The following is a 14,635-nucleotide window of genomic DNA, read 5'->3' on the forward strand; positions in this document are numbered from 1 at the left end:
AGATGAAGAACAGTATGTTGGCTTTTTCAAGCCAACATAATAATAATAAGTATGAGCAATAGTAATAGTGATGCCTTGCATAAATGCAAGCACCACTAACTAGATAGGTACATTTCCTGAAGAAAATGTGAAGTGGTGCTTGCCGTGGCAAATTTCGGGGGACAATATATGATTATACTCCAAGCCAAAAGTAAAACATTTCAACCCACATGTCTCTACGATATTCTGATGCGAAGATATAAGGCTTTGTTTATTCGGTTGCTAGGGTACTGTATTTGGTTGCTAGGGAGAAAATTGCCATCCACTAGTGATTACACTCCGAGTCACGAGTCAAACGGTCAAACCCCCGTGTCTCTACGATGTTCTGATGCGGAGATATAAGGCTTTGTTTACTCTGTTGCTAGGGTACTGTATTTGGTTGCTAGGGGCGTGGCTTGGGAGTGGCCAATTATGTGCCCAGTGATTACACTCCGAGTCACAAGTAAAACGGTCCAACCCCCGTGTCTCTACGATGTTCTGATGCGGAGATATAAGGCTTTGTTTACTCTGTTGCTAGGGTACTGTATTTGGTTGCTAGGGGCGTGGCTTGGGAGTGGCCAATTATGTGCCCAGTGATTACACTCCGAGTCACAAGTAAAACGGTCCAACCCCCGTGTCTCTACGATGTTCTGATGCGGAGATATAAGGCTTTGTTTACTCTGTTGCTAGGGTACTGTATTTGGTTGCTAGGGGCGTGGCTTGGGAGTGGCCAATGATGTGCCCAGTGATTACACTCCGAGTCACAAGTAAAACGGTCCAAACCCCGTGTCTCTACGATGTTCTGATGCGGAGATATAAGGCTTTGTTTATTCGGTTGCTAGGGTGCTCAAATTTGGTTGCTAGGGGCGTGGCTTGGGAGTGGCCAATGATGTGCCCAATTGTTACATCCCTAGTCACAAGTAAACGGTCCAACCCCCGTGTCTCTACGATGTTCTGATGCCGAGATATAACTGTTTGTATTTTATGTTGCTAGGGTGCTCAAAAGTGGTTGCTAGGGACGTGGCTTAATAAGTCTGTAAGGATCCTGAGAGACTGATTGGATGCCTGAGTAAAATGAGCCCACCCCCATGTCTCTATGACACTGTGGTGCAAAGATATCCATCCGGGCATTTTATAATGGCAGTCTATGGTATAGGTTGCTAGGGTGCCCAAAATGGTTGCTATGGTAACCTTACACCCCATTGTGGGGGACGTCCTGACAGAGTCTAGCACCCTCTTCAAATTTAGTAACCCACATGTTTCTATGAAATCCTGGCTCGGACCTATGACCCGTCAAAATTTTTGCAATGGTAAGTCTATGGGATTTTGCCCCATTGACTTTTCATTGGGGCACTTTTGGGCACCTCTTACACCCCAGGGGTACAACTTACACCCCATTGTGATCCATGTTCTTACAGAGCCTACCACCCTCTTCAAATGTTGTAACCCACATGTTTCTACAAAATCCTCGAGCGGAGCTATGACTCGTCAAAGTTGGGCGCAATGTTAAGTCAATGGGATTTTTTGGGTGGTTTTTCGCCCCCCTTTCGGAAATCCTGCACCCGATCGCTTATAAAAGTCATAGCACACCTCTCCTCAATAAGCCGGTCGATTTGAGCCCTAATTTATGGGTCTACGACAAAGCGTGCGGGACGAGTTACGCGCCGAAAAAGTGTCCAGAAAAAGAAGAATAATAATAATAACTAGATAGGTACATTTCCTGAGGAAAATGTGAAGTGGTGCTTGCCGTGGCAAATTTCGGGGGACAATATATGATTATACTCCAAGCCAAAAGTAAAACAATTCAACCCACATGTCTCTACGATATTCTGATGCGAAGATATAAGGCTTTGTTTATTCGGTTGCTAGGGTACTGTATTTGGTTGCTAGGGAGAAAATTGGCATCCACTAGTGATTACACTCCGAGTCACGAGTCAAACGGTCAAACCCTCGTGTCTCTACGATGTTCTGATGCGGAGATATAAGGCTTTGTTTACTCTGTTGCTAGGGTACTGTATTTGGTTGCTAGGGAAAAAATTGGCATCCACTAGTGATTACACTCCGAGTCACGAGTCAAACGGTCCAAACCCCGTGTCTCTACGATGTTCTGATGCGGAGATATAAGGGTTTGTTTACTCTGTTGCTAGGGTACTGTATTTGGTTGCTAGGGAAAAATGGCATCCACTAGTGATTACCCTCCGAGTCATGAGTCAAACGGTCCAACCCCCGTGTCTCTACGATGTTCTGATGCGGAGATATAAGGCTTTGTTTACTCTGTTGCTAGGGTACTGTATTTGGTTGCTAAGGAAAAAAATGGCATCCACTAGTGATTACCCTCCGAGTCACGAGTCAAACGATCCAACCCCCGTGTCTCTACGATGTTCTGATGCGGAGATATAAGGATTTGTTTACTCTGTTGCTAGGGTACTGTATTTGGTTGCTAGGGGAAAAAATTGCATCCACTAGTGATTACCCTCCGAGTCATGAGTCAAACGGTCCAACCCCCGTGTCTCTACGATGTTCTGATGCGGAGATATAAGGCTTTGTTTACTCTGTTGCTAGGGTACTGTATTTGGTTGCTAGGGAAAAAAATGGCATCCACTAGTGATTACCCTCCGAGTCACGAGTCAAACGGTCCAACCCCCGTGTCTCTACGATGTTCTGATGCGGAGATATAAGGCTTTGTTTACTCTGTTGCTAGGGTACTGTATTTGGTTGCTAGGGAAAAAATTGCAACCACTAGTGATTACCCTCCGAGTCATGAGTCAAACGGTCCAACCCCCGTGTCTCTACGATGTTCTGATGCGGAGATATAAGGCTTTGTTTACTCTGTTGCTAGGGTACTGTATTTGGTTGCTAGGGAAAAAAATGGCCTCCACTAGTGATTACCCTCCGAGTCACGAGTCAAACGGTCCAAACCCCATGTCTCTACGATGTTCTGATGCGGAGATATAAGGCTTTGTTTACTCTGTTGCTAGGGTACTGTATTTGGTTGCTAGGGAAAAAAATGGCATCCACTAGTGATTACCCTCCGAGTCATGAGTCAAACGGTCCAACCCCCATGTCTCTACGATGTTCTGATGTGGAGATATAAGGCTTTGTTTACTCTGTTGCTAGGGTACTGTATTTGGTTGCTAGGGGCGTGGCTTGGGAGTGGCCAATGATGTGCCCAGTGATTACACTCTGAGTCACAAGTAAAACGGTCCAACCCCCGTGTCTCTACGATGTTCTGATGCGGAGATATAAGGCTTTGTTTACTCTGTTGCTAGGGTACTGTATTTGGTTGCTAGGGAAAAAAATGGCATCCACTAGTGATTACCCTCCGAGTCATGAGTCAAACGGTCCAACCCCCATGTCTCTACGATGTTCTGATGTGGAGATATAAGGCTTTGTTTACTCTGTTGCTAGGGTACTGTATTTGGTTGCTAGGGGCGTGGCTTGGGAGTGGCCAATGATGTGCCCAGTGATTACACTCCGAGTCACAAGTAAAACGGTCCAACCCCCGTGTCTCTACGATGTTCTGATGCGGAGATATAAGGCTTTGTTTACTCTGTTGCTAGGGTACTGTATTTGGTTGCTAGGGGCGTGGCTTGGGAGTGGCCAATTATGTGCCCAGTGATTACACTCCTAGTCACAAGTAAAACGGTCCAACCCCCGTGTCTCTACGATGTTCTGATGCGGAGATATAAGGCTTTGTTTACTCTGTTGCTAGGGTACTGTATTTGGTTGCTAGGGGCGTGGCTTGGGAGTGGCCAATGATGTGCCCAGTGATTACACTCCGAGTCACAAGTAAAACGGTCCAAACCCCGTGTCTCTACGATGTTCTGATGCAGAGATATAAGGCTTTGTTTATTCGGTTGCTAGGGTGCTCAAATTTGGTTGCTAGGGGCGTGGCTTGGGAGTGGCCAATGATGTGCCCAATTGTTACACCCCTAGTCACAAGTAAAACGGTCCAACCCCCGTGTCTCTACGATGTTCTGATGCCGAGATATAACTGTTTGTATTTTATGTTGCTAGGGTGCTCAAAAGTGGTTGCTAGGGGCGTGGCTTAGTAAGTCTGTAAGGATCCTGAGAGACTGATTGGATGCCTGAGTAAAATGAGCCCACCCCCATGTCTCTATGACACTGTGGTGCAAAGATATCCATCCGGGCATTTTATAATGGCAGTCTATGGAATAGGTTGCTAGGGTGCCCAAAATGGTTGCTATGGTAACCTTACACCCCATTGTGGGGGACGTCCTGACAGAGTCTAGCACCCTCTTCAAATTTAGTAACCCACATGTTTCTATGAAATCCTGGCTCGGACCTATGACCCGTCAAAATTTTTGCAATGGTAAGTCTATGGGATTTTGCCCCATTGACTTTTCATTGGGGCACTTTTGGGCACCTCTTACACCCCAGGGGTACAACTTACACCCCATTGTGATCCATGTTCTTACAGAGTCTACCACCCTCTTCAAATGTTGTAACCCACATGTTTCTACAAAATCCTCGAGCGGAGCTATGACTCGTCAAAGTTGGGCGCAATGTTAAGTCAATGGGATTTTTCGGGTGGTTTTTCGCACCCCTTTCCGAAATCCTGCACCCGATCGCTTATAAAAGTCATAGCACACCTCTCCTCAATAAGCCGCTCGATTTGAGCCCTCTTTCATGGGTCTACGACAAACCGTGCGGGACGAGTTAGGTGCCGAAAAAACGTGCAGATGTAAGAATAAAATATAATAATAATAATAAATATGAGGAATAGTAATAGTGATGCCTTGCATAAATGCAAGCACCACTAACTAGATAGGTACATTTCCTGAAGAAAATGTGAAGTGGTGCTTGCCGTGGCAAAATTCTCGGGACAATATATGATTATACTCCAACCCAAAAGTAAAACGTTCCAACCCACTATCCACTAGTGATTACACTCAGAGTCACGAGTTAAACGGTCCAACCCCCGTGTCTCTACGATGTTCTGATGCGGAGATATAAGGCTTTGTTTACACTGTTGCTAGGGTACTGTATTTGGTTGCTAGGGAAAAAATTGGCATCCACTGGTGATTACACTCTAAGTCACAAGTCAAACGGTCCAACCCCCGTGTCTCTACGATGTTCTGATGCGGAGATATAAGGGTTTGTTTACACTGTTGCTAGGGTACTGTATTTGGTTGCTAGGGAAAAAATTGGCATCCACTAGTGATTACATGCCGAGTCACGAGTAAAACGGTCCAACCCCCGTGTCTCTACGATGTTCTGATGCAGAGATATAAGGCTTTGTTTACACTGTTGCTAGGGTACTGTATTTGGTTGCTAGGGAAAAAAATTGGCATCCACTAGTGATTACATGCCGAGTCACGAGTAAAACGGTCCAACCCCCGTGTCTCTACGATGTTCTGATGCTGAGTTATAAGGCTTTGTTTACACTGTTGCTAGGGTACTGTATTTGGTTGCTAGGGAAAAAATTGGCATCCACTAGTGATTACATGCCGATTCACGGGTAAAACGGTCCAACCCCCGTGTCTCTACGATGTTCTGATGCGGAGATATAAGGCTTTGTTTACACTGTTGCTAGGGTACTGTATTTGGTTGCTAGGGAAAAAATTGGCATCCACTAGTGATTACACTCTGATTCACGAGTCAAACGGTCCAACCCCCGTGTCTCTACGATGTTCTGATGCGGAGATATAAGGCTTTGTTTACTCTGTTGCTAGGGTACTGTATTTGGTTGCTAGGGAAAAAAATGGCATCCCATAATGATTACACTCTGAGTCACGAGTCAAACGGTCCAACCCCCGTGTCTCTACGATGTTCTGATGCGGAGATATAAGGCTTTGTTTACTCTGTTGCTAGGGTACTGTATTTGGTTGCTAGGGAAAAATTGGCATCCCATAATGATTACACTCTGAGTCACGAGTCAAACGGTCCAACCCCCGTGTCTCTACGATGTTCTGATGCGGAGATATAAGGTTTTGTTTACTCTGTTGCTAGGGTACTGTATTTGGTTGCTAGGGAAAAAATTGGCATCCCATAATGATTACACTCTGAGTCACGAGTCAAACGGTCCAACCCCCGTGTCTCTACGATGTTCTGATGCGGAGATATAAGGCTTTGTTTACACTGTTGCTAGGGTACTGTATTTGGTTGCTAGGGAAAAAATTGGCATCCACTAGTGATTACACTCTGATTCACGAGTCAAACGGTCCAACCCCCGTGTCTCTACGATGTTCTGATGCTGAGATATAAGGCTTTGTTTACTCTGTTGCTAGGGTACTGTATTTGGTTGCTAGGGAAAAAAATGGCATCCCATAATGATTACACTCTGAGTCACGAGTCAAACGGTCCAACCCCCGTGTCTCTACGATGTTCTGATGCGGAGATATAAGGCTTTGTTTACTCTGTTGCTAGGGTACTGTATTTGGTTGCTAGGGAAAAAATTGGCATCCCATAATGATTACACTCTGAGTCACAAGTCAAACGGTCCAACCCCCGTGTCTCTACGATGTTCTGATGCGGAGATATAAGGTTTTGTTTACTCTGTTGCTAGGGTACTGTATTTGGTTGCTAGGGAAAAAATTGGCATCCCATAATGATTACACTCCGAGTCACGAGTCAAACGGTCCAACCCCCGTGTCTCTACGATGTTCTGATGCGGAGATATAAGGCTTTGTTTACTCTGTTGCTAGGGTACTGTATTTGGTTGCTAGGGAAAAAATTGGCATCCCATAATGATTACACTCTGAGTCACTAGTCAAACGGTCCAACCCCCGTGTCTCTACGATGTTCTGGTGCGGAGATATAAGGCTTTGTTTACTCTGTTGCTAGGGTACTGTATTTGGTTGCTAGGGAAAAAAATGGCATCCCATAATGATTACACTCCGAGTCACGAGTCAAACGGTCCAACCCCCGTGTCTCTACGATGTTCTGATGCGGAGATATAAGGCTTTGTTTACACTGTTGCTAGGGTACTGTATTTGGTTGCTAGGGAAAAAAATGGCATCCCATAATGATTACACTCCGAGTCACAAGTCAAAAGGTCCAACCCCCGTGTCTCTACGATGTTCTGATGCGGAGATATAAGGCTTTGTTTACTCTGTTGCTAGGGTACTGTATTTGGTTGCTAGGGAAAAAATTGGCATCCCATAATGATTACACTCTGAGTCATGAGTAAAACGGTCCAACCCCCGTGTCTCTACGACATTGTAAAGCGAAGATATCCCATCTGGAACTTTTTTATTCCCTTATATGGGCATGTTTCCTGCCCCATTATAAGTCAATGGGAATTTTCGGGTGCCTCTTACACCCCAGGGGTACAACTTACACCCCAATGTCATGTATGTTCTTACATAGCCTACCACCCTCTTCAAATAATGTAACCCACATGTTTCTATGAAATCCTCACTCATACCTATGACGCGTCAAAATTTTTCCAATGTTAAGTCTATGGGATTTTGCCCCATTGACTTTTCATTGGGCATTTTTGGGCACCTCTTACACCCCAGGGGTACAACTTACACCCCATTGTGATCCATGTTGTTACAGAGTCTACCACCCTCTTCAAATGTTGTAACCCACATGTTTCTATAAAATCCTTGAGCGGAGCTATGACTCGTCAAAGTTGGGCGCAATGTTAAGTCAATGGGATTTTTCGGGTGGTTTTTCGCCCCCCTTTCGGAAATCCTGCACCCGATCCCTTATAAAAGTCATAGCAGACGTGTCCTCAATAAGCCGGTCATTTTGAGCCCTGTTTTATTGGTCTACGACAAACCGTGTGGGACGAGTTACGCGCCGAAAAAGTGTCCAGATATAAGAATAATAAATAAAGATATAAATAAATAATAAGTATGAGCAATAGTAATAGTGATGCCTTGCATAAATGCAAGCACCACTAATAAGCCCAGTAAGAACAGTACAGCGCATTTTCAATGCACTGTAATTATTGTATTACTGTATTTTATTTACTATTCGAATAAAGGAATTTATCAAAAAATAGCCTGTAGCATTTACTTTTCGCAAACCTTGTGAACATGCGAAACCAAAAGCAGTGACCTCGCGCCAAATGTTTTTTTATTGGTTTATAAAGTACAAACAGACCAGTTATGAAAAACTGAGTGTGAGGGATTTGTTCACTTCACACAAAAATATCTTGGAAAGAAAGAGATGACTAACTGTAGTAGGGTTTAGTCCACTGTCTATAATAGCCTAATTTACAGATCCCTTTTTTTAACCGACAACCGACAACTTTGACCGGTTAACGTTGATACGGTCAACCATCGGTCAAACGGTCATCGGTTAACATCCCTAGTATGGATGAATGTGTGGATATCTATCCATCATAAATAGATATAGAAACAATATCCACCTTTAGTATACAGACAGAATTTGATTGAATTATTTGTGTTTAAATAAAATTTTCTAGCAGGTGTTACAACAAACCCTCTGTTTGTTACAATCAACCCCACCTATGGGGTAACGTTTGCACTCCTGTCACTTTCGGTATAATTGTACAATAATGGTAGATCACGCAAACAAACTTTAAGTGTTCATTTGTGTTGTTTGTGTAAAAAAATTATTCATCTTACTTGAATGATAGAGGCAAAGCCAAAAAGTGTTACTTTTCCCTACTACTGTATGTATATTGCGATACACACATCAGTGCTAATTTGTTTCATTTACATAAATCAGTCCTTCTGGGACTCAACTCCAAATTTCAAATCAATTATTTTATTACATCACAGAAGTCTGTGATATTGTTTATACAGCAAAAGAAAAACGTCAGGTTATTTCGGAACAAATCTAAAATTATATATATATATTAAAAAATGAATTAATAAATTTATTCACAAGTGCAAAGAGGTGGAATAAACTTGTTTTTGCTCACAACTATGCGTGCACCGTAATAAAAAATAAGAATGTGGGAGTTCAGAAATCGTGATAGATGATTTGACCAGATGATGGTCAACCAGCCAAAACAGAAGAGCTCACGATGTAGCTGCGGATAAAAACAAGCCCCTCATATCGTCTGGAGGAGCGTGGCTATATGCCAGCCTGACCACAAACACGCGTGGGCCGAAGATGTTGCAAACCAAAAGCGCGGCGATGAGGGTTTGAGCCTTGAACGTTACGAATGACATACGATCTATGAATCAGAGCGGGAAATGAATGCACTGACAGGCTTTTGGAGAACACCTCCTCACCTCAGAACATCCGTTTCAAATTCATTCTAGCACCTCCGACGGCCTTTAAATCGCACACGACCGCTCGCGCACGAACCCTGCAGCCGGTGAAGTGTTTTTAATGTCTGTTGGCGAAGCGTCCCAGGTTCCGCTCAGAGGGCCTCGGGTCGCCCATTATTTCACTCGCTTCCTCTGAACTGCGGTTGAGTTATTGAGTGAGCTGTGGAAGGAAGAATCCGACGCCACTCATCGTACTTCACGTCCATACTTAATTAAGACCATAGCTGGTCAATTAAATCACTCATGATCTAAAAAATATCCCCCCATAACCCTCGCTTAGACCGCTATAGGAGCACGTCACGCGTCCGGTGATGGAAGTGGACCAGACGTTCCTGCAGCAACCGTCGTGCGTGGGCACGCATTAAAGAGAGCGTTTTTCACTGTAAGACGAGCCGGTCTGGTCCTAACTAACCCACCGCCCCCGTTCCCGATGTCATCTACCACCCCCGCACCCGGCGTGAGCGGCCGCTGCTGGATCAGACACACGGCTGCAGGGGTTCTCCCGGGAACCGTCACGTCTCCGGCAGCCGCATTAACTTCTGCCTGATGTGCATCAGTCTGAGCCATGATCCATCTCTCAGAAGACCCTCAACAAAAGAGCAGAGGAAAGAAACGGCGAAGGGGGGGGCGGATTAAATAGTTGAGACAGGAACAATACGTCCCACGGTCTCCTGGCAACTCCAAACGGAGATTTTAAAGCCGTGAATTTGATAGTGTCCTGTGGAAAGTCAGACACTTCCGATGGATTGAATTGAGCTCAACTCACTGACCCCAAACTTTGCACTTTAAATGCTGTTTATCTCACATAAGATATTTCATCAAATATAATTTGACATGAACAGATACTATAAAGCTAATAACTTCTACGTGCTAACTTTTTTAACAGAATTGCATTAAGAAGTTATTACATTAGCAAGATTTGGAAACGTTTATAATGCATCAACAAAGCTGTCAGTAGATTTGAATTTGATACAAGGATGAATGATCAAATGGGTTAATGGAGCGGGTGTAAACCATCTCAATAACCTCAAAATGGTCAAACATTAGATGAGTAATAGACCTGGTCTAATCCGATTTTGGAGCTTAGTCTCAATAAATGTTCTGGGTGGCCTGAGAGAAGTTGTTTAAAGTTGTGAATGTTAGCAGTCAGACTCATTGCCGAGTCGTAGACCTGACTGACAGCTGTTGAGTTATGAGTTAGCAGCAGAGTAAAAGCAGCTACGGGTAAATATTGACAGTCACCTGGTATATATCATAATCATCTGATTCTGACTAGAGATCAAATAAACTAACACACAGTGACAATAACCATCTCTACCAACACAGAAGAAAAAAGTTATGTTTGTGTGTCAAGATACACTGAGCAGAAACCAGTGAAAAGCAGACAGTGGGATTTATCAGTGATGCTCCATTAGGGGGCGATAGAGAGGGACGTTCAGCATCATCAGAAGTTTGGACTACAGGTCTTCTCATGTCCAAAAAAAAGTGACCCGAAATGACCTGAATCACTTTTTACTCAAACCCGACGTGCATAAATCTTTTTTTTTTAAGAAATACCCAACTCAAGACAAAACCCGAGAAAATTAGACCCGAACCAGTGGCTATTTTTTTTAACCGGACTGAACCCGAATGAAAACGGCACTGACGTGTGTTGTCAGACAGAAAGAAACCCCAATTGATTTAAACTGATTGACAGGTCTGGCTCAACAAAAATCAACCTACCATCAGCCACGCGATGTCGTAACCCCCCAACAGAAGAGGGGTTGAAAAAAGACACTGACACACAACTCGGGTCAGTTCGGCAAAAATACATTCATTTTAAAATTACTCGGTTCAGATCTCGGGTTCAGAGTCCCCAGTGTTTAGATCAGTGGTTTTCAAACATTTTACGGCATGTGGGCCCCTTGTGTACGGTTAGGGATGGGTATCGTTAAGATTTTAACGGTATTACTACTCTTACTGATACTGCTTAACGGTCCGGTACTTTAACGGTATTCTTATCGGTACTTTGGCCAATGTTAACATTTGATCATGAACCTACGTTCACATGATTAAGTTAATTATGTGTCTGCATTTCATTATTACAAATACATTTTTGGATATCATTTCTAAATAATATACATATATTTGTTAATGCACCAGCGTGAAAGCTGCAGAAAAAATACTTTAAATAGGATATTTATCTGTAGGCTATTTTGTAAACTAACTTGAAGTGCTGTGCATTTAGCCAAATAAATGTTTACATACTGAATTTTCTTTATTTGGGATTTTAAAACAAGTAGAAAATATGTTGAATGCATAACGTAATTTCTCCCAAAAGAAGTCAACAGAATTTCAACGTAAGGTAACCAATTATGGATATTGTACATTTATTTTAAATGACGTGAACAACATTGATTCAACATGATGTTAGCATACAGTACATGCCTGACAGGCGCGGTGGGCGCGTGCAGCAGGTGACGCAAATTATGGGTCCTCCGAGGGTTAGACCGTCTCATTTCAGTTCTCTTCGCGGACTTCTCAGGCTGCCACCTTGACAGATCGAGTGCTCACCTTTTAAGGTCGTATGCTTAGAAGGTCGCAGCCCTTGAATTGGGACACAGTTTCTGTCTGCACGTAATGCACTTTTAAAAGATGCTTTGACAGATTGCTTGTGTTTCCGCCCTTACATGCAAACATCTTGTTGCACTTACCTGTATGACAACGAGCGTTGTCTGCATCAACTCTAGTAAAGTATAACCGTAGAAAAGTATAAAAATTGTCAGTCTTGTTATTAAGCGGGAGTTTTCGTGCTGTTATGCGTATGCATGCGCCGCGCTCAGACAGCCTCCGCGGCGCGCATGAGAGATCACGCAGATTCTCAATGAGCAAAATTTTTTTTTTTTCCATATTTATTTCCGCAAACATTGAACATAAGATTAACGTTAATCTAATTACTAGTCTTCTTCACTAGATGTCACTCTCTTTTTTGCCTTGCGCGATGTTACCAAGGAGCGAGGAGCAGATCATTCATTCATTCAGTGCTTAAAATTGCGGTTTCAGGTGCTTCATAGACTTTGATGCCACCTTTACATAAAAAGTCAGAGGTATGGAAGCATTTTAGATTTCGCAAGAAAGACGACCACGACAGTGTTGTGGCTTTTAATTTCTTTTTATTAATTACCCACTTGTAAACTGCTGTTTACTGTTCTTTTTTATTAGGGCCCGAGCACCGAGGAGCAGGCCAGAATGGCCTGCACCGAAAGGTGCGAAGCCCTATTGTTTTTGCTCGGATTTATTATTATTTTTTTTTTTTATTTTTTTTTTACGTTTCAGGGCAATTTGGGGGCCTTAACATACTCAAAAACTCTTGAAAATTGGCAGAGATGTCAGAGTCGTCGGCCATTAGGACCCGGCAAAGGCTGGAATTCGGGCGTGGTAAGGGAGCTCTGTAGCGCCCCCTGTAATGCAAAAACAAACATTGGGGCACAGATCGGGCAAAAATTTACGCACATGTACGAGAGTTGGTACGCATATAGATCTCATCGACCCGAACAACTTTCACCCTCTAACATTTAAGCTCCGCCCAACAGGAAGTCGGCTATTTTGGATTGTTTAAAAAATGCATGCATTGAACTTTTAAATACTCCTCCTAGAGGATGCATGCGATTGACACCAAACGTGGTAAACATGATGCTGAGACATTGTACTTGCTAAATTGCGAAGGGATTTTTGATATCTCGAACGGTTCTGCCATGGCGAGGCAACGAATTTATGGCGAATTCAGAGAAATAGGAAGTGTCTAATATCTAAGGCAAAAAATATCTTATTGTGATGCCATGCAGGGTGTTTGTTCGTCTGAAGATTCCGATCTCATCGATGTGCCTATTGTGACTCCCGGGTATAGCGCCACCACCAGGTGCCAGGAAGTGTGTCAGTCACAAAGCTGGATTTTTTTGACAGTTCCATGCGATGTTCTTTTAAATACTCCTTCTAGGATTTTCATGCGATTGACACAAGAAGTGGGCAACATGATGCCGAGACATTGTAGATGATAAATTGCGAAGGGATTTTTGATATCTCGAACGCTGTTCCCATGGCAACCTGTCAAACTTTGCTTTCATTTTAAAGGCATATTTAAGCCTTACAGTTCCATGCGATGTTCTTTTAAATACTCCTTCTAGGATTTTCATGCGATTGACACCAAAAGTGGTCAACATGATGCCGAGACATTGTAGATGATAAATTGCGAAGGGATTTTTGATATCTCAAACGCTGTTCCCATGGCAACGCGTCAAAATTTACTTTCATTTTAAAGTCATATTTAAGCCTTTCAGTTGACGCCGATGTTCTTTTAAATACTCCTTCTAGAATATTCATGCTATTGACTCCAGAAGTGGTCAACATGATGCAGAGACATTGTAGATGATAAATTGCGAAGGGATTTTTGATATCTCGAACGCTGTTCCCATGGCAACCTGTCAAACTTTACTTTCATTTTAAAGGCATATTTAAGCCTTACAGTTCCATGCGATGCTCTTTTAAATACTCCTTCTAGGATTTTCATGCGATTGACTCCAGAAGTTGTCAACATGATGCCGAGACATTGTAGATGATAAATTGCGAAGGGATTTTTGATATCTCAAACGTTGTTCCCATGGCAACGTGTCAAACTTTGCTTTCATTTTCCAGCATATTTAAGGCTGACAGTTACATGCTGTGAACTTTTGAATACTCCTCGTATGGGATTCATGCGATTGACACCAGAAGTGGTCAACATGATGCTGAGACATTGAAGATGTTAAATTGCAAAGGAATTTTTGACACATCGAACGCTGTTCCCATGGCAACGCGTCAAACTTACTTTTATTTCAGGCATATTTCAGGCTCTTGGCAGCGTAGATTAAGTTTAAATTTGGCACACACATCTGATTTGTCGGCTGTTAAGTGTTGACAAAAACGTCAGATAAAGGCGTGTCTATTTAGTGAATGACTAGCGCCCCCGTTTGTCTAAAATATGGGGTTTCTTTAACCTACTGTACCTAAATGGGTCAGTAGCAACATGAAATAGTACACTGATATGTACCCACTTGATGCACATGCCCACCGTGCATCGTTTTCTCGGAGGCACAGTGTAGCGGTAAACAAACGTGCGAGGGCCCGCCATCGCTGCTTGCAGCTATATTTAATATAGTGTTTGTATTAAATCCTTATTCATTGAGTTTAATCGAGAATCGAGTATAAAAACTGACCTGAGAACCGGAATTGAAAATTTAATCGAATCGAGTTGATAGCTTGTGAATCGAAATCGAATCGATCTGGACAATCTGAATCGATACCCAGCCCTACCTGAGAGCATTCGGTTAATATCATTATCTAATTTTTGACCGAGGTGACGTTTAGCAGCTTTTGCATCCTAA

The 14,635-nt window shown here is 43.1% G+C and overlaps 1 protein-coding gene across 1 annotated transcript in view; it reads right to left on the reverse strand.

The window, feature by feature from the left end:
- bop1 (BOP1 ribosomal biogenesis factor) overlaps positions 1-14,635 on the reverse strand; it is a 93,083-nt gene that overhangs the window by 76,674 nt on the left and 1,774 nt on the right. The gene's annotated exons all lie outside the window — the stretch shown is intronic.

Source organism: Paramisgurnus dabryanus, chromosome 19 (genome assembly GCF_030506205.2).
Source record: "Paramisgurnus dabryanus chromosome 19, PD_genome_1.1, whole genome shotgun sequence".
Lineage (NCBI taxonomy): Eukaryota > Metazoa > Chordata > Actinopteri > Cypriniformes > Cobitidae > Paramisgurnus > Paramisgurnus dabryanus.